Below are 20,743 nucleotides of genomic sequence, written 5' to 3' on the forward strand. Positions count from 1 at the left end.
AACATAGTTTAGTTAATTCTAAACTTGTTCGCAAACAAAGTTAATCCTTCTAACTTAACTTTTAAAATCAACTAGATACATGTTATATATCTATATGATATGCAAACTTAATGATTTAAAACTTGGAAACACGAAGAACACTGTAAAACCGGACTTACACCGTCGTAGTTAAACCGGGGGCTGTTTTGGGTTGGATAATTAAAAACTATGATAACCTTTGATTTAAATGTTTTTCTTCTGGGAAAATGTTATTTCTTATGAACATGAAACTATATCCAAAAATCATGGTTAAACTCAAAGTGGAAGTATGTTTTTCAAAATGGTCATCAAGATGTCGTTTTTTCGATGAAAATGACTATCTCTTTCAAAAACGACTTGTAACCTATATTTCTGACTATAAACCTATAATTTTTCTATTTAGATTAATAAATTGATTTGATACAAAACCATAGCCTTTTGAATCACTCAAAACGGATTTGAAATGAAGAAATTATGGGTAAAACAAAATTGGATAGAATTACTAGTTTAGCTACGAAAATTTTATAACAAACACATACTAACCATATCCTAACTAACTTATTCTATATTATATATATATATATATATATATATATATATATATATATATATATATATATATATATATATATATATATATATATATAATATTGAATAAGTTAGTTAGGATAAGGTATACCTTGATAGACCATAGACACGTATACAATGTTTTGACATATCATATTGACATCATCTATATATATTATTTTGAAATAACCGTAAGACACTATATGTAGTAATGCTCGAGTTAGCATATAATGGGTCGAGGTTGATTCTAAAATAATATATATACCTTGAGTTGTGATCGAGTCTGAGATATGTATACACTGGGTCGTGGATTGATTCAAGATAATATGCATATATTGATTTATTTATGTACTACTAAATGTGGACTACTAATTGTGAACTACTAACGTTGGACTGCTAACTTAACAACTTAAATCGTTAACACGTAATAAAATTTGATATGAATATATTTCTATCATACTTTGATATATGTATATTTGTTATAGGTTCGTGAATCGACCCTTAGCCAAGTCTTTTTCCGACGAAGTAAAAATCTGTGAAAGTGAGTTATAGTCCCATTTTTACTATCGAATACTTTCGGGATGAGAATACATGCAGTTTTATAAATGTTTTACAAAATAGGCACAAGTACTTGAAACTACATTCTATGGTTGGATTATTATACCAGATATCACCCTTTTTAGCTTGGTAGCCTAAGAATTGGTGTTTATTATAATTTCCACCAATTGACGCGAATCCTAAAGATAGATATACTGGGCCTAACAAACCCCATCCGGGTTACGGATGCTTTAGTACTCCGATTTATCATATCCAATGAGAAACCCGGAATGATGGGGATATTCTAGATGCATTTTGTTAATGTCGGTTACTAGGTGTTCACCATATGAATGATTTTTTATACGCTTGTGAGTGTATGGTTATTTATAATATTTGAAATCTTGTGGTCTATTATTATTACGATTTATGATATAGGTTAAACCTATAACTCACCAACATTTTTGTTGACGTTTAAAGCATGTTTATTCTCAGGTGATTATTAAGAGCTTCAGCTGTTGCATGCTAAATTAAAGACAAGATTTGGAGTCATCATGCTTGTATTATATTGTTTAAAAACTGCATTCGATAACTTATATTATTGTAACATATTATTATTTGTAAACCACTATGTAATGGTTGTGTGTGAGCGTTATATTTTAGATTATCATTACTTGATAATCTAGGTTATGTTCTTTAAACCTTTGTCGACAAAATAAAGGTTATGGTTTGTTTTAAAAATCAAATGCAGTCTTTGAAAAAGGTCTCATATAGAGGTCAAAACCTCGCAACGAAACTAATTAATATGAAACGTTTATAATCGATATGAACGGGACATTTCACGTTTGGTGTCAAAACATGTAGAAATCAAGATTTGAGTGATTTTGGTGCAAAACCCATCAGTTTGTGCTGCTGTAGCTCGATGAATACAACCACACGGTTGTAGATTGCAACCGCACAGTTGCGTGGTGTAACCGTACAGATGCAAGTGCAACCGTACGGATGCAGTGTGTTGTGCAACCGGGTCAGAAACTTGCAACCGCACGGTTACATATTGTAACCATACGGATGGAGGCTGTAACCGTACGGATGCGTGTGCAACCGTACACATGCGTGTGCAACCGTACGGATGTAGATCAGTGATGCATTATAGTGAAATTTAGCTGTTTCCTAGCAGTTATGCTACCCGTTTATTTATTGATGATCAGGATGTAAATTTTGAAAATGCAAAAGTGTTAAGAAGAAATTTTTTGCGAGCGCTTTTTTATACAAAAATTTCTGTATTGTGTTGTTTAGTGTTAACGGACACCAACTAACTTGATTTGCCTTATGTTCAGGTGATAAGGATATGGAAGCAGCTCAGTAGTAGATTATCTGAGATGGTTGCTGGTATTTGGTGAGTGGGACTAACTAGAGTATATAGTATAGAGTAGCATATTATATTATGATTGCCATGCTTGTTAGTTATACTTACTACTATGGTTAGTTAGTATGTTGTGATGACTGCATGTTAGTTGATGCTTGTCTGCTGGAGCCCAGTGTGTCCCTATTGTGTGGTAGCCTCGGTAGGAGAGATCAATCTGCGGGTTGGGTTCCTCATGTGGTAGCCTACACAATCGAGTTGTATATATATGTAAATGATGCGTCCGTCACGTGTGGATTATATATATACACACGGTGGTGGAGGAACTTCCGGTAAGCCCCAGTCCGATCAGCTGGTGGTTAATGGTTTGGCCGAGCCGCCAGAGTCTCTGTAGACGGCACTTGGGTGATGTTTGTGTGTTAGTTTTTTTGTGTGACATGATTTGTATGACGGTTCCTGTATACTATCGCCTGTAGTTAGTCGTACTCACTTAACTTCATGCTAATTCCCCTCCATCTCCTCCCTGCAGGTTGTTAGCTTTTATAAATGATGCATTTTGGGAAGAAGACGGGCATGGCGATGTTATGTTTGACTATGAAGAAACTCTGATGTGTCTTTCAGTTAAAACTGAATTTTGGTTGTAATGTCACGTGACACTAGAATTATTATTTAATATTAGTCGTTAAATGATTTGGATATGTAATTAAATATGTTTATGTTATTGTACTAGGTAACTAATACTAATGCTACCGCCACGTTTAAAAAAAAAATTTAGCGGTGTCACGTTATCATTTTAAGTTGCCAGAGGAACTAAGAAGTATACATAACACATTTCATGTGTCAAATTTAAGAAAGTGTGTAGTTGATGAGTCATCAGTTGTACCACTTGAAGAGGTTCAAGTAAATGAAAAGCTAAGATACAATGAAGAGCCAATTAAGATAATAGATAAAAAAGTTAAGAAGCTGAGAAGCTAAGAGATACTATTGGTGAAAGTTGAGTGGCGATTCCATAGAGGTCCTCAAGCAACTTGGGAACCAGAAGGAGAAATGAGAGAAAAGTATCCCGACCTTTTCGCTACTTAGTAAATTTCAGGGACGAAATTTGCGATAAGAGTGGAGGAGTTGCGACATCCAAATATAAGGTATTATTAAAAATTTAGTTGAGTATTCTTACTTCATAAATCATGGTTAAAATTAGCCAACGCATATTATACAAATGATCAGTGGTGATATGAAGAATCATTTCATTTAGTTATGTCAGCCAACAATAGTAAAATAGAATTCTTTACCTAACATGTCACAATAATAGTATTTTTTTTTTTATCATATTAATGAATACTGAGTGTGGCTTTTGTGACAGTATCCAACAACTTCAATAATAACATACAATAAATATATAGAAAGTTAAGAAGTAGTGTGCAACTGAGATTTCATTCAAAATTTAGGTATGATTTTAATAAAGTATTGTATTAAAAAAAGATGTTGTGGTACCATGATTTAGGGAATTAGATTTTGGTACTATTTTAACCAATTATTAAGGGTGAGTGGGTAGTGAGTAAGCAGAATAATTGATAGAAAAGTTGTCTGTCATTTTCTATATCATCTAGTTATTTATATGCATGAAGTTGGTCATTAATACACGGCCTTTGTTCCTTTCTTTTCTTGTTCATACGTAAGTTCTTGTTCTTCTGAAATTAAGAATAAACCCTTGAGAGAATCGTGAGAGAGTGCAGAAACAATAGCTACAAGGAGTGTATCCAAAGAACTTATAGTAGGAGTTTAGTTGTGGTAACCTCAATCAAGTCACGGTGTCATTAAAGTAACACCTTCTCATTTCTAGAATTTATATAATTCTTTTATTATTAGAATTATAGTTAGGACACCTTACACTCGATTGGTTGAGTTGAATTTTACATGGCCTTACTATTTCACAATTTCAAAACTTACACGTAGTTGTATTATTCAAACTTATTGATCGTATATTTATGATAGTTTTAAAAATAACTTACTGTAAATAATCCCTAATCCTTATTATCCACGTGTTAATATGAAAGTTAATCAAGATTAATTACTTTAAATCCAAGAAAATTACACGTGGTCCAGTTATATTTTCAATTAACCGTAAATCATAAAGAAAAAAAAAGAAACCGAACCTGCAATATCTGTATCTCTCTTCGCTCATGGAAAAACCCTAACAAAAAAATTGTCGATTGTTGCTGGTTTCTGCCCTAAAATAATCAGCCGATATCCCTAATTAATTCGTCATCTTTTTTTACACACATCGGTATCACTTTTGTATAATTTACCCAATTTTATGTAACGCCAGGAAGTTTTTCTGGTAATTTGTTCTGTCGGACTCTCTGAATCAATTTGATTTCTTTACAAGTTTGACTGAATCAATTATAGTTTGGATTAAATTCTATTTAACAATTGTTGAATCTGTTGATTTTTATTCGATAGTTAATCGTGTTCTTAAAGGTAACAAATATTCAAATTAAACAGAATAAATTTTCTCAATCAATTGCGGTTTCTCAGTCTTCTGTAATCGATAACATTTCGTTATGAAGTTATAATCTTTTGTGCTAGGGTTTAGTTTGAGAAGTCGATTGCATCTAACTACATGGCGACTGAGGTTTCATATTGGGTCACATTCACCATCATCAGGTATGTTTGTTATATAGATGATTTTAGTATTTACCTATACTGCCCAACATTCATATAATTAATTCACATGAGTTTTGTTAGAAGTTCTTAAATTCGAAATAGAAATGGTTGCTTATTTAATATGATCATATTTATCAATTTCATGTTGATCATTTTTGCTGGAGTCTTCAACTCTGAAGGTATAATATTGTGTCTCATACTTTGTTTGCACATTATTTTATATATGTGCTTTTCTTCTTATTCTTAGGTTTGTTTGTTTATTGTCTAGGTTTTCATCGTTTTATCAAGATATGAGTGACTGTTGTTACAGTCGTAGTAGTTGTGCAGGTGGTGAATTGTTTAATCTATCTTATGAGATTGCTTAAGTCAGGTTGCAACCTCAAGAAAGGGATAAATGGTTTTGGAATTTAAATCATGGAGGAGTATTTAAGACCAACCAACTATCACAACTAATTTATCACCATATCCTTTATTAACTCATAGCGGGTGTAAAAGAGGTAATTCTGGTAGGAAAAACCCTAAAAGACCACGATGAACAATCAAGTCCAACACTTAGGTAACAAATTAAATTTCCGCTCAAGGGTAATTTTCAATTCGGAGCATATTTTTCTTAATATTTGTTAGATACAAGTCAATTTTTTTATTATTTTTTATTTTTTGTATTAGGATTCATGAGAATTTGAGATTAAAGTTGTTGATGCATTTTCTGTAAGTCCCTAGACATCTAGCCTACGTTTGTGATTAGTAAATCAGTTTATGGGATACCATGATCGCTCGTTATTATCCTATCTGTGTTTGTATGTAGTTACAGGTACTGCAGGAACGCGATATGGATGTTTGACTTTGTTAGACTTAGTCAGACGTGCGAGTGAAGTCTTACACATACGGCTGACAGGCTCATACGCACGGTTGATGCTGGGCTAAGTCACAATTATAACCTAAATGAGAAGACAAGAGTGAGTGATCACCCATACGGCTGATAAAGCCAACTCGTACGTGTGATGGATGACTCGTACGGGTGAGTCAGCAGCAGGGGTATATAATGTGTTATGTTCTTCATTTTAGGTTAAGCCTCTCACACACATACACCACTCAGATCTGGTAACCCTAATCTGTTTCTTTCTTAACCTAAATCACTCCTGTAGTGAATAATAGCTCAAGGCATTAATCTAATCACACAATCCTTATTGTCGTTTGACTAATTTAATCCTAAAAAGCTCCTAATATTCACTAGTTATGGTTTGATTCACTAATTCTGCCTTTGTGTGAATTAAACCTGTTGATTTTGAAGTTCCTAGTCATGTTTCATCATTGGTATCAGAGCGTTGGTTGTGATTTCAACATCATCTAGTGATTTTTGGTGATTAATGAGTTTATTATTTTGGGTTTTTGAGTTAAAAGTGATTTTGATCAAAAAGGAATCATTTTTATGTGTTTAATTTTTTTTAGAGAGTGTGTTTATGTTAGTTTAGTGCTAATCCAGCTTGTGGACGAAGAAATTGAGGTTTAGCATCAATTTCTAGGGTTTTTGGGTGATTTCAGCTGAACAACAACTCACACGAGTGGGTCAAAATTTTTGATCACACGCGCGGTTGACCAGATGGTTGACTGTCACTCGTGAACTTAAACACACGAGTGAGCACAACCTTTTGAGGTTAAGTGACTAGTCTGATCACACAGGTGATCAAGCGGTTGACTGTGACACGTACGAGTAATCACACGGGTGATAATCACTCGCACGTCTGAGACTTAGTGTTTGGTTCTTTTGCTTAGCTTATCACACGTACGCTTAAGTAGTGACACGTACGCTTGAGATTGTGACACGTACGGTTGATACTGTCACTCGTACGGTTGATATCTTGAACCGCACGGTTTACCTTTGGTAAAATTTATCAAAATGTTTAATACAAACGATCACGCGTTGGCCGCACCGTTAGTTCACAGCATTACGAATATGACTCAATGATTACTCCTTGCTGAGAGTGAATCAGGAAGTGGTACGAAATGTCCGAGGTTAATGAATATGGATAACTATTCTACTTGGAAGTCGAGATTTAAGATTTGGTCTGATGGTCAGGACACGAAGCCTTGGAAGTACATTGAAACCGAATTTCAATGGCCACGTTCACCAGTTACAAATGAGTTGTACACGTTGCATAATATGCCTTCGGAAGAACGTGAAGAGTATAACTTGGAAAAGAAGATGTACGTTGCGTAATGTACACGGGTCCGATTTTCCATCAATTTCTGTGTCATGATAACTCATTCAAAATATGGGAAGCACTTCGTACTTTTAACGAAGGAAATACATCTTACAGAACTAAAAAAGGTTTAGAATTGAAAACTGAGTTTGATCATTTTCACTGGCAAGTTGGAGAGTCTATTACAGAATTGGTTGAAAGATATCGTCATTTGCTAGCTGAACTACACAAGCATGATGTGACCATTGCTGAGAAAGACAAAGTAACATGTATAGCTGGAGCATTACCTTTAGAATGGAATGGTTTCGTATTAACTATGAAAACCAGTGGAGAACTAGCTACTGCTACAGTGAACTCGTTTATTGCAAGACTTCAGGAAGAAGAACTAGAGTTGTTAAACAAATTCAAGAGGTCTAAACAAGTTCAAGACACGAAAATGTATTGTCCAAATGGTTACACACCACCTAAGTCAGCTCATGCACTATTTCAAATAGCTTTTGTTACGAACAATCAGAATATGTATGGTTTGAATGTTAGCAGTGCACCTTTTCAACAACCTTCGTATCCACCACAAGTTTGACCATGTTCTCTCAATACTCAATCACGGCCTACTTCCAATACTACTGAAAAAACCCGTTCATATACATTATAAACGATTCTCAATAGTTGATTACATCGCGAGGTATTTGACCTCTATATGATACATTTTTTAGACATTGCATTCGTTTTTAAAAGATAAACTTTCTTTATATCGAAAATTGACAGGCATGCATACCATTTCATAATATCCAACTATAAATGACCTAATCTGTCATTTACTTAATAATAATCTCTATTAAACTCAACGACTTGAATGCAACGTCTTTTGAAATATGCCATGAATGACTCCAAGTGATATCTTTAAAATGAGCAAATGCACAGCGAAAGATTTCTTTCAATCATGAGAATAAACATGCTTTAAAGTGTCAACCAAAAGGTTGGTGAGTTCATTAGTTTATCATAAACGATCATTTTCATCATTTTAATAGACCACAAGAATTTCATTTCCAGTTCTCATAAATATACGTCCCATGCATAGAGACAAAAATAATCATTCATATTGTGAACACCTGGTAACCGACATTAATAAGATGCATATAAGAATATCCCCTATCATTCCGGGAAATCCTTCGGACATGATAAAAACAACATCGAAGTACTAAAGCATCCGGTACTTTGGATGGGGTTCGTTAGGCCCAATAGATTTATAAAACATTTTATAAAATTATTCTACATTGAGGTGTAACAAAAATATTTAATGATACAACTCAGCTTAGAATTTAAAATCAATGCTAAACAGCATATAATAATCCATGCTAAACAGCATATAGTAATCTATAGTTCTATTCCACAGCCTGAGGTGTAACCAAAAATATTTGTTGATACAACTCTACATAGAATTTAGTTTTTATGTCTATTTCGTCAAACATTTATAAAACAGCGCATGTATTCTCAGCCCAAAAATATATAATGCAAAAGCAATTAAAAAGGGAGCAAATGAAACTCACCTATTTTATTTCGTAGTAAAAATACTTATAACGTCATTGAACAAGTGCAAGGTTGGTCTCGGATTCACGAACCTAAATTAATTATATATATTTATATGCTGGTCAACATTTGTCTAACAATTAAGGTCAAGTCATAGTGTACCACATTCCTAATGCTCGAGACTAATATGCAAAAATCAACAAAAGTCAATTTGACTCAAAATGATTTCCAAAATCTATACATGATTAATATATAGTTTAAATATTGTCGTTTTATATTTTTAAATATCTTTTAAAAGATTTATTAAAGTAAATAATATAATTCATTTATTAATAAATAAAACTTTATAAAAAAATATACTTTTATATATCTTAAGTAATAAAATTTATAAAGTTCATTTAATATCATAAAGATAATATGATAGGTATTATTAAAGAAATTTTATTATACGTAGTAAAAATATGTTTGTATCTCATATGTATTTGATAAAATAATATCTATAATAATAGTAAGCAAAAGTTGCATTATTTTGTAATAATAATAATTATTATTCTATTATTTAAAATATCAATATTTATAATTACTAAAATAAAATAATAATTCTAATTATGATAAGATTAATATTTATGAAACTTTTTAATATTATCTTTTAAAATAATAATTCTATTTAAAATGATAATAATAATGATATTTTATATTAACAATGATATTTCTATTAAAATGGTAATTTTTGTTAAAATGATAGTTTTAATATAACGATACTTTTAATAATAACAGTAATGATAAAAAAAAATAATAAGAACGATAATTTTATCTAAATCATTGTCTTACAATTTTTAAATTTCATCATGATACTCATACTCATTATTTCTTAATTGATTAGTTTAATAGCTTTTATATTTCTTAATTGTTAACGTTGAAATGTCCCGTTCATATTGATTATAAACGTTCCATATTAATTGATTTCGTCGCGAGGTTTTGACCTCTATATGAGACGTTTTTCAAAGACTGCATTCATTTTAAAAACAACCATAACCTTTATTTTATCGATAAAGGTTTAAAAAGCATTACGTAGATTATCAAATAATGATAATCTAAAATATACCGTTTACACACGACCATTACATAATGGTTTACAATAAGAATATATTACATCAAAAATAAGTTTCTTGAATGCAGTTTTTACATAATATCATACAAGCATGGACTCCAAATCTTGTCCTTATTTTAGTATGCAACAGCGGAAGCTCTTAATAATCACCTAAGAATAATCATGCTTAAAACGTCAACAAAAATGTTGGTGAGTTATAGGTTTAACCTATATATTATCAAATCATAATAATAGACCACAAGATTTCATATTTCAATATACATCCCATACATAGAGATAAAATTCATTCATATGGTGAACACCTGGTAACCGACATTAATAAGATGCATATAAGAATATCCCCTATCATTCCGGAAAATCCTTCGGACATGATATAAACGAATTCGAAGTACTAAAGCATCCGGTACTTTGGATGGGGTTCGTTAGGCCCAATAGATCTATCTTTAGGATTCGCGTCAATTAGTAGACTGGTTTACTAATTCTTAGGTTAGCAAGTAAAAGGGGCATATTCGGCTTCGATCATTCACCCATATAATGTAGTTTCAATTACTTGTGTCTATTTCGTAAAACATTTATAAAACTGCATGTATTCTCATCCCAAAATATTAGATTTTAAAAGTGGGACTATAACTCACTTTCACAGATTTTTACTTCGTCGGGAAGTAAGACTTGGCCACTGGTTGATTCACGAACCTATAACAAATATGTACATATATATCAAAGTATGTTTAAAATATATTTACAATATTTTTAATACGTTTTACTGTTTTAAATTTATTAAGTCAGTTGTCCTCGTTAGTAACCTACAACTAGTTGTCCACAGTTAGATGTACAGAAATAAATCGATATATATTATCTAGAATCAATCCACGACTCAGTGTATACACGTCTTAGGCTAGATCACAACTCAAAGTATATATATTTTTGGAATCAACCTCAACCCTGTATAGCTAACTCCAACATTACTGCATATAGAGTGTCTATGGTTGTTCCAAATAATATATATACATGGGTCGATATGATATGTCAAAACATTTGCATACGTGTCTATGGTATCCCAAGATTACATTAGAATACATGTATAATACAATATAAGTTAGCTAGGATATGATTTGTATAGAATTGTTACAATATTTCCCATAGCTACAACAATCAAAAAATATCCAATCTTGTTTTACCCATAACTTCTTCGTTTTAAATCCGATTTGAGTGAATCAAATTGCTATGGTTTCATATTGAACTCTATTTTATTAATCTATACAGAAAATGTATAAGTTTATAGTCGGAAATACAAATTACAAGTTGTTTTTGTAAAGGTAGTCATTTCAGTCGAAAGAACGATGTCTAGATGACCATTTTGGAAAACATACTTTCACTTAGAGTTTAACCATCATTTTTGGATATAGTTTCATGTTCATAAGAAAAATCATTTTCTCAGAAGAACAACTTTTAAATAAAATTTTATCATAGTTTTTAATTAACTAACCCAAAACAGCCTGCGGTGTTACTACGACGGCGTATATCCGGTTTTACGGTGTTTTTCGTGTTTTTCGTGTTTTCCGGTTTTAAATCATTAAGTTAGCATATCATATAGATATAGAACATGTGTTTAGTTGATTTTAAAAGTCAAGTTAGAAGGATTAACTTTTGTTTGCGAACAAGTTTAGAATTAACTAAACTATGTTCTAGTGATTACATGTTCAAATCTTCAAATAAGATAGTTTTATATGTATGAATCGAATGATGTTATGAACATCATTACTACCTCAAGTTTAGTAGGTAAACCTACTGGAAGTTACAAGAAATGATCTAGCTTCAAAGGATCTTGGATGGCTTAAAAGTTCTTGAAGTAGAATCATGACACGAAAACAAGTTCAAGTAAGATTATCACTCGAATTAAGATAGTTATAGTTATAGGAATTGAATAAAAGTTTGTATATGAGTATTACCTTGATTTAGAATGATATCTTACTGTAAACAACAAGGATTTCTTGAGGTTGGATGATCACTTTACAAGATTGGAAGTGAGCTAGTAAACTTGGAAGTATTCTTGATTTTATGAAATTAGAACTTGCAGAATTTATGAAGAACACTTAGAACTTGAAGATGGAACGTGAGAGAGATCAATTAGATGAATAAAATTGAAGAATGAAAGTGTTTGTAGGTGTTTTTGGTCATTGGTATATGGATTAGATATAAAGGATATGTAATTTTGTTTTCATGTAAATAAGTCATGAATGATTACTAATATTTTTGTAATTTTATGAGATATTTCATGCTAATTGCCAAATGATGGTTCCCACATGTGTTAGGTGACTCACATGGGTTGCTAAGAGCTGATCATTGGAGTGTATATACCAATAGTACATACATTTAGAAGCTGTGTATTATACGAGTACGAATACGGGTGCATACGAGTAGAATTGTTGATGAAACTGAACGAGGATGTAATTGTAAGCATTTTTGTTAAGTAGAAGTATTTTGATAAGTGTATTGAAGTGTTTCAAAAGTGTATGAATACATATTAAAACACTACATGTATATACATTTTAACTGAGTTGTTAAGTCATCGTTAGTCGTTACATGTAAATGTTGTTTTGAAACCTTTAGGTTAACAATCTTGTTAAATATTGTTAACCCATTGTTTATTATATCTAAAGAGAAGTTAAATTATTACATTATCATGATAATATTATATATTAATATATGTTAGTATGATATATATACAGTTAAATGTTGTTACAACGATAATCGTTATATATATGTCTCGTTTTGAAATTCTTAAGTTAGTAGTCTTGTTTTACATATGTAGTTCATTGTTAATATACATAATGACATGTTTACTTATCATTTATCATGATTAAACATAGTGTAACAATATCTTAATATGATTCATATGTAATCAGTAAGACGTTGTTATAACGATAATCGTTATATATATCGTTTGGAGTTTCTTAATTCAATAAACACAATTTTATGTATATATATCATTGTTAAAATACCTAATGAGATAATTACTTATCATAATATCATGTTAATTATATATATAATCATATATATGTCATCATATAGTTTTTACAAGTTTTAACGTTCGTGAATCACCGGTCAACTTGGGTGGTCAATTGTCTATATGAAACATATTTCAATTAATCAAGTCTTAACAAGTTTAATTGCTTAACATGTTGGAAACACTTAATCATGTAAATATCAATTTCATTTAAAATATATAAACATGGAAAAGTTCGGGTCACTACAAACGTTTTCAAGTTATAATATATATATACATATACATATATAATCATATCCGTTCATATAATGGTTCGTGAATCTTTGGAATTTGGTCGAGGTTAAATGAATGTAAGAACACGGTTTAAAATTCTTGAGATTCAACTTACAAACTTTACTTATCGTGTTGGGAATATATAAAGATTAAAGTTTAAATTTGGCCGAAAATTTCCGGGTTGTCACAGTACCTACCCGTTAAAGAAATTTCGTCCCAAAATTTGATTGGTATGGTTATGGCTGATAATAAGTATGTTTTCATGACGCATATAAGCTGAAGATTAGGGTTTTATCATCATTGAGTAATATGGATAAAACCATTTGATTTTATGAAGGGTACGAGTGAAGCTATTATCAAAAGAGTGAAATGAGTAGGTAAAGGTTCGTCATATCTTTTGACGTAGATAGAATTGATTTTCAAGTTCAAAAGATTTAGAGAAAATCTTCGTAATAAGATTTGATTCTCCGGTAACCAAGAGAATTAGGATCCGTTTTAAATGAGATCGTCTATTTTAATTGTTCTGTCGGAGATAAATTCACCTCCTTCATTTCTTTACAACTCACACCTTCTGTTGATGCATTTTATGCAAGTCCCTAGACATCTACCTACGTCCATTGCAGGTACACCAGTTTACAGGCCACCATGATAGCTCATTATAATCCTATCCATGTTTGCATGTGGTTACAGGAACTGCAGGAACGAGATTTGGATGTTTGGCTATGTTAGACTTAGTCAGACGTATGAGGGAAGCCTCACTCGTTTGGCTGATAGGCTCATACGCACGGTTGATACTGAGCTAAGTCACAATTACAACCTAAATGAGAAGATATGAGTGAGTGATCACCCGTACGGCTGATGAAGCCAACTCGTGCGTGTGATGGATGAATCATACGGGTGAGTCAACAGCAGGGGTATATAAAGTCTTATGTTCTTCATTTTAGGTTAAGCCTCTCATTTGTTACACACACTCGGATCTTGTGAGCTCCTCCAATTCTCTCTTAGCCCAAATCACCTAGGTGGTGAATAATAGCTCTAGGTGTTGATCTAATCATACTTGATTTAGTTGTGGTTTGACTAAATTAATCCCAAAAAGTTTAACCTATTCACTAGAGGGTTTGATTCGCTTATTTCGCCATTGTGTGAGTTAAATCTGTTGATTTCTAAGTTCCTAGTCATGTTTCATCACCTTCTATTCTTTCCCTCTCAACTCATATTTTAAAGTATTCATCAATATGCTCCATCCAGTTCTGATTCTCGATATACTTCTAACTTTCATATCGGTCATTCTTCTTTTTCATTTACCGCTGGAAGAATCTATTTACTTCTACTATACACTTGGTTTTATAGTGTTTCTAGTTCTCCCGTGTCTTTATATTGCTATATGCATCGATATATATGGTTTATAATTTCTGGTTTGTCGTTGGGCTTTATATCTTCCTTTATATTTCAAAGTCTCTGATTCTATCTTCTATAATCATTGTCATCCACAGTTAATGCTTTCTTTTATTTGCTGCAATTTATACCCCAATTTCTATTCCGGAGTTTTGTCCTTACGTTTCTTCTTCTTGCGATTAAGCACCGCTTGTAATGGTCCACAATTCGAATATATGAATTTCGGAATAAACATTGTTAATGTTCTAGGAAGAAAATTGCAATGGCACGATCTTGACTTGTCAAATTACCAGAATACCTTGGAAAAGGCCAAATCATCAAGAAATATTTTCTTGATATTTTAGAGGTTAAATAGAATACAAGAGTCGTATAACATGGCATATGATGATGTTATGATCTGTGAATCATCACGTTCTATTTAGAAACTCAGCATGACTTACTATAATATAATCACGTTGATCAAGTATCATTATATTATATTAATTCATACTTCAGTTCCCAACACTATTTCAAAATATTCTTATTTTAAACTTGAAGGTTTCAGAATTTAGAAATTAAAATAGTTTCTTTTATGATGTAACACAGATAACGTGAGGAGATAAATGATTTCAGATAAGAATAATTATGGAAATATCTTCAGAAATATGGAGGATATTTATAATGAAAGATACGATGATATCTTAGAATTTCTAATATCAGAGGATGATGAAGGATATTGTCCGCAGGGGTTTAGAGTCAGGAGCAAGGTATTTGTTAATGACTTCGGTAGATACTGAATCATTTAGATTCTTTGAAGTCAGGTTCAGTCTTTGTGATTTGTCCACAGTCTCCTTCATACTTTGCTCAATCCATTTTCCAGTTCCAAAACTTCTCTTTTTCAGCGCTTTTCCAGCACACTTCTTCATTATCATCCAGCTTTTACCATTTAAAGTCGTTTATAGTTTTTACTGCTTCATCAGCATTTTTTCCATTTTCGGAGAACCAATTCGTAGTTCGGAGTGTTTTTTAGAAACTTCACATTCAAGTATGTAAGTCCAGGAGATAGACATTATATGTACACATATAACTGTTGGCGTAGACATGCTGGGAGATTTCAAAATACTGATTGCTAATTCCCGATGATTCGTATAGCAATTCTCGTTACAAGATGCGAATGAGTAAATGATGAGGTTTCGATAAATATAATGATTCTTCGGAATGCCCAAGATGAGTGAAGTTGTTGGTAAGTTTATTGCTAATGTGGTGGAATATGAAAGGTTCTCCGATAACAAAAGTGTAATCACATATATCAAGATTATGATAAAGCTACTCCTAATAAAAAAATTCGAAGTTGTCTTGCTGGAGCTGTGATATAATTTGCTGCTTTGCAAATGAATTGTAAAGTTATTTTTGCTAATAGATGCCAAAGAATCTGACGCGGATACGTTGTTTAAACTTTTACTTTGGTTTCAAGAATTTTTTGGATACATAACTGTGGGTAATATGTGGTTGGATCATCATCTCGATTGCTCATCATTCGAAGTGTCTTCAAAACTTTTCGAAGGGTTTGAACACAGATTGTAATCGTTAATATACATTTGATGTTCTAACAGAGTTTTGAAGTCAAAATATAGCTTTGAAAGATGTAGGAATCTAAAAGTGATGGTACCAGTTATATCTCGAATTGAATTCTGAGGTTTCAAAATCAGAATATGTAATTGGGTTTGAATGAGTATGGTTGTTTTGATTTCTATGAAAGAATGTGTATTATTGTGAAAGTAGAAAGTATAGTTGATAATTTGCTTAATCAGATCATATTAATTGTGAATATATATATATATATATATATATATATATATATATATATATATATATATATATATATCTCGGGTATTACCTACCCGTTAAAAAAATTTCACAATTAATATTTTGTACATAAGAATTTTATTACAGTCTTTATGAAAATATAAATATATTTATTCTCTTCAGATGTAACATAGATTTTAATGAGTTAACACTAAATTAAACTCATTCGATTTATAGTTGGAACTAGAATTGAATAATCCCTTGAAGGCATTTAGAGATTACATAAGTATTTCTTCAATAATATTGAAATTATTAATCAATACGTCGTTATTTGTTGAGGAGTGATGTTGGTTTTCGTTAAATTCTTGTGAACTTCGCAAAGTACGAATGATGTTATCAGAAAAGTTTCGAGTACATCGATATTGAAAGTGTAAAATCAAACATATATTTGAATAATACTCTTTATTTATTATGAATTGGAATTTATTGAATTGAGACAGAGGTTGAAATTAACGATAGTTAAATTGCTGACGAAGGACGTACATCATTGTATATTTGTAATATGAATTAACCGAGTAGTTTAGATTCACACCTAATAGCTTAGTACGGAAACATTTATTATGGTTTAAAGATTTATATATATAAAATATACATATAAATCCTTCAGTGGAAATGAGTTAATTCTTCATAACTCGTTGATACAATATACTCGTTGTTGATTCGTAATGATGTCCACAGTGATTCTTGACCTGACAGAGTTTGTGATGTCATAGGTGTTGTCAGTGCTGATGCTGACTGTACTGACGATGCTGGTGACGCTGACGGTACTGTTGATGCTGTTGGTAAAACAAGTCTAGCTTGTAAATCGTGTACTATTCTGGTCAGGGTTTCTTTTATCATTTCAGTCCACCCATTTGATTTATGGTTCAGTCTAGAATAAGTAATCTCTAAAATTTTAGAGATTACATAATCACCGTAAAATATTTCTCCGATGAAGTTATGAATTAATACTTCATCGTTTGTTGTTGTTTGTCTTCCTTGTTATCTATAGGGCATATGACGTTGATGCTCGTGGGACAGATTGTGAAGTTGAGGTTTATGACGTGGTTGTGGTTGGAGGTAGTAATGGTACTGTTGGCGTTGATGATGGTGGTACTGGTTATGCTGCTGGTGCTGCTGCTGGTGTTTGTAACCTTTGCACTATATTCTCCAAAGCTACTACCCGAGCACGAAGCTCGTTGACTTCTTCTATTACACTGGGGTGATAGTCGGTTCGGACGAGCGGATAAATAAAATCTAAAATTTTATGTTGTATGTAATCGTGACGAGATACCCTGGAAATGAGAGAGAAAATGGTGTTTAGGACAGGTTCGCCGGTAAGTGCTTCAGGTTCTTCGTCAAGAGGGCAATGTGGTGGATGGAAAGGATCGCCTTCTTCTTGTCCCCAATGATTAAGGAGGCTACGAACCCATCCCCAATTCATCCAGAATAGATGATGGCTGATTGGTTGGTCCATTCCGGTCACACTACTTTCGGAGCTTGAGTGGGATTCCATTTCGGAATCTGAGGGACTTGAACTAATGACAAATTCCATTTTGTACGATTGAATAAAGGATTTTTCGATATGAAATGATTTTCCGGTTATCGGATGGTATTCTAATTATATAGAATATCCATATATATAGAGTAAAAGATATCGTAGATTACGGGGGAATTTGTGGAATGTGTCAGGCAAAGTTTACAATAACAGATACGATAAGATATGATTTAGCAGATACGCTAAGATATGAATTTTTCTATACACTACTCATGCAATTAATGTAGCAAGACGTGTCTAGACTAATAATGATAAACAGGTAATTTCCTAAGGATGATAAGCATATGATTTCCGACTAGAAATGATATGAAAAACTTTTGACATGCAGACACGGTCGAAGTCCAGACTCACTAATGCATCCTAAAGACTTATCAGTTAGACACACTACTGCAGACCTGGTTCGCTAAGACCACCACTCTGATACCAACTGAAAGGACCCATTCATATACATTATAAATGATTCTCAATAGTTGATTACATCGTGAGGTATTTGACCTCTATATGATACATTTTTCAGACATTGCATTCATTTTTAAAAGATAAACTTTCTTTACATCAAAAATTGACAGGCATGCATACCATTTCATAATATCCAACTATAAATGACCTAATCTGTTATTTACTTAATAATAATCTCTATTGAACTCAACGACTTGAATGCAACGTCTTTTGAAATATGCCATGAATGACTCCAAGTGATATCTTTAAAATGAGCAAATGCACAGCGAAAGATTTTTTTCAATCCTGAGAATAAACATGCTTTAAAATGTTAACCAAAAGGTTGGTGAGTTCATTAGTTTATGATAAACGATCATTTTCATCATTTTAATAGACCACAAGAATTTCATTTCCCGTTCTCATAAATATACGGCCCCTGCATAGAGACAAAAATAATCATTCATATGGTGAACACCTGGTAACCGACATTAACAAGATGCATATAAGAATATCCCCTATCATTCCGGGAAATCCTTCGGACATGATAAAAATAACATCGAAGTACTAAAGCATCCGATACTTTGGATGGGGTTCGTTAGGCCCAATAGATTTATAAAACATTTTATAAAATTATTCTACATTGAGGTGTAACAAAAATATTTAATGATACAACTCAGCTTAGAATTTAAAATCAATGCTAAACAGCATATAATAATCAATGCTAAACAGCATATAGTAATCTATAATTTTATTCCACAGCCTGAGGTGTAACCAAAAATATTTGTTGATACAACTCTAAATAGAATTTAGTTTTTGTGTCTATTTCATCAAACATTTATAAAACAGCGCATGTATTCTCAGCCCAAAAAAATATAATGCAAAAGCAATTAAAAAGGGAGCAAATGAAACTCACCTATTGTATTTCGTAGTAAAAATACATATAACGTCATTAAACAAGTGCAAGGTTGGCCTCGGATTCACGAACCTAAATTAATTATATATATTTATATGTTGGTCTATATTTGTCTAACAATTTAGGTCAAGTCATAGTGTACCACATTCCTAATGCTCGAGACTAATATGCAAAAATCAACAAAAGTCAATTTGACTCAAAATGATTTCCAAAATATATACATGATTAATATATAGTTTAAATATCGTTGTTTTATATTTTTAAATATCTTTTATAAGATTTATTAGAGTAAATAATATAATTCATTAATTAATAAATAAAACTATATAAAAAAAATATACTTTTATATATCTTAAGTAATAAAATTTATAAAGTTCATTTAATATCATAAAGATAATATGATAGGTATTATTAAAGAAATTTTATTATACATAGTAAAAATATGTTTGTATCTCATATGTATTTGATAAAATAATATCTATAATAATAGTAAGTAAAAGTTGCATTATTTTGTAATAATAATAATTATTATTCTATTAATTAAAATATCAATATTTATAATTACTAAAATAAAATAATAATTCTAATTATGATAAGATTAATATTTATGATACTTTTTAATATTATCTTTTAAAATATTAATTCTATTTAAAATGATAATAATAATGATATTTTATAGTAACAATGATATTTCTATTAAAATGGTAATTTTTGTTAAAATGATAGTTTTAATATAACGATACTTTTAATAATAACAGTAATGATAAAAAAAAAAATAATAAGAACGATAATTTTATCTAAATCATTGTCTTACAATTTTTAAATTTCATCATGATACTCATACTCATTATTTCTTAATTGATTAGTTTAATAGCTTTTAATCGTCTTTTATATTGTTTTTATATTAATGATAATAATAGTAATCATAATAATTAAGTGTTACTAATATAAGTTTTAATCATAATAATACTAATGATAATAAATATTATGAATATATTAATGATAATACTAATTATAACAATTTTAATGATAATAATAATAATAATACTAATTATAATTTTAACGATAAATACGATAATAATAGTAATAAAAATAAGAATTTTTAATGTTAACACTTTTTATTGATAAAGATAATAATAATAATAATAATAATAATAATAATAATAATAATAATAATAATAATAATAATAATAATAATAATAATAACAATAATAATAATAATAATAATAATAATAATAATAATAATAATAATAATAATAATAATAATAATAATAATAATAATAATAATAATAATAATAATAATTAGATAAAAGTTATAACGATGATAGTAACGACGATAATAATAATCAT

This window comes from Rutidosis leptorrhynchoides, chromosome 4 (assembly GCF_046630445.1).
Source record: "Rutidosis leptorrhynchoides isolate AG116_Rl617_1_P2 chromosome 4, CSIRO_AGI_Rlap_v1, whole genome shotgun sequence".
In the NCBI taxonomy this organism is placed as follows: Eukaryota; Viridiplantae; Streptophyta; class Magnoliopsida; order Asterales; family Asteraceae; genus Rutidosis; species Rutidosis leptorrhynchoides.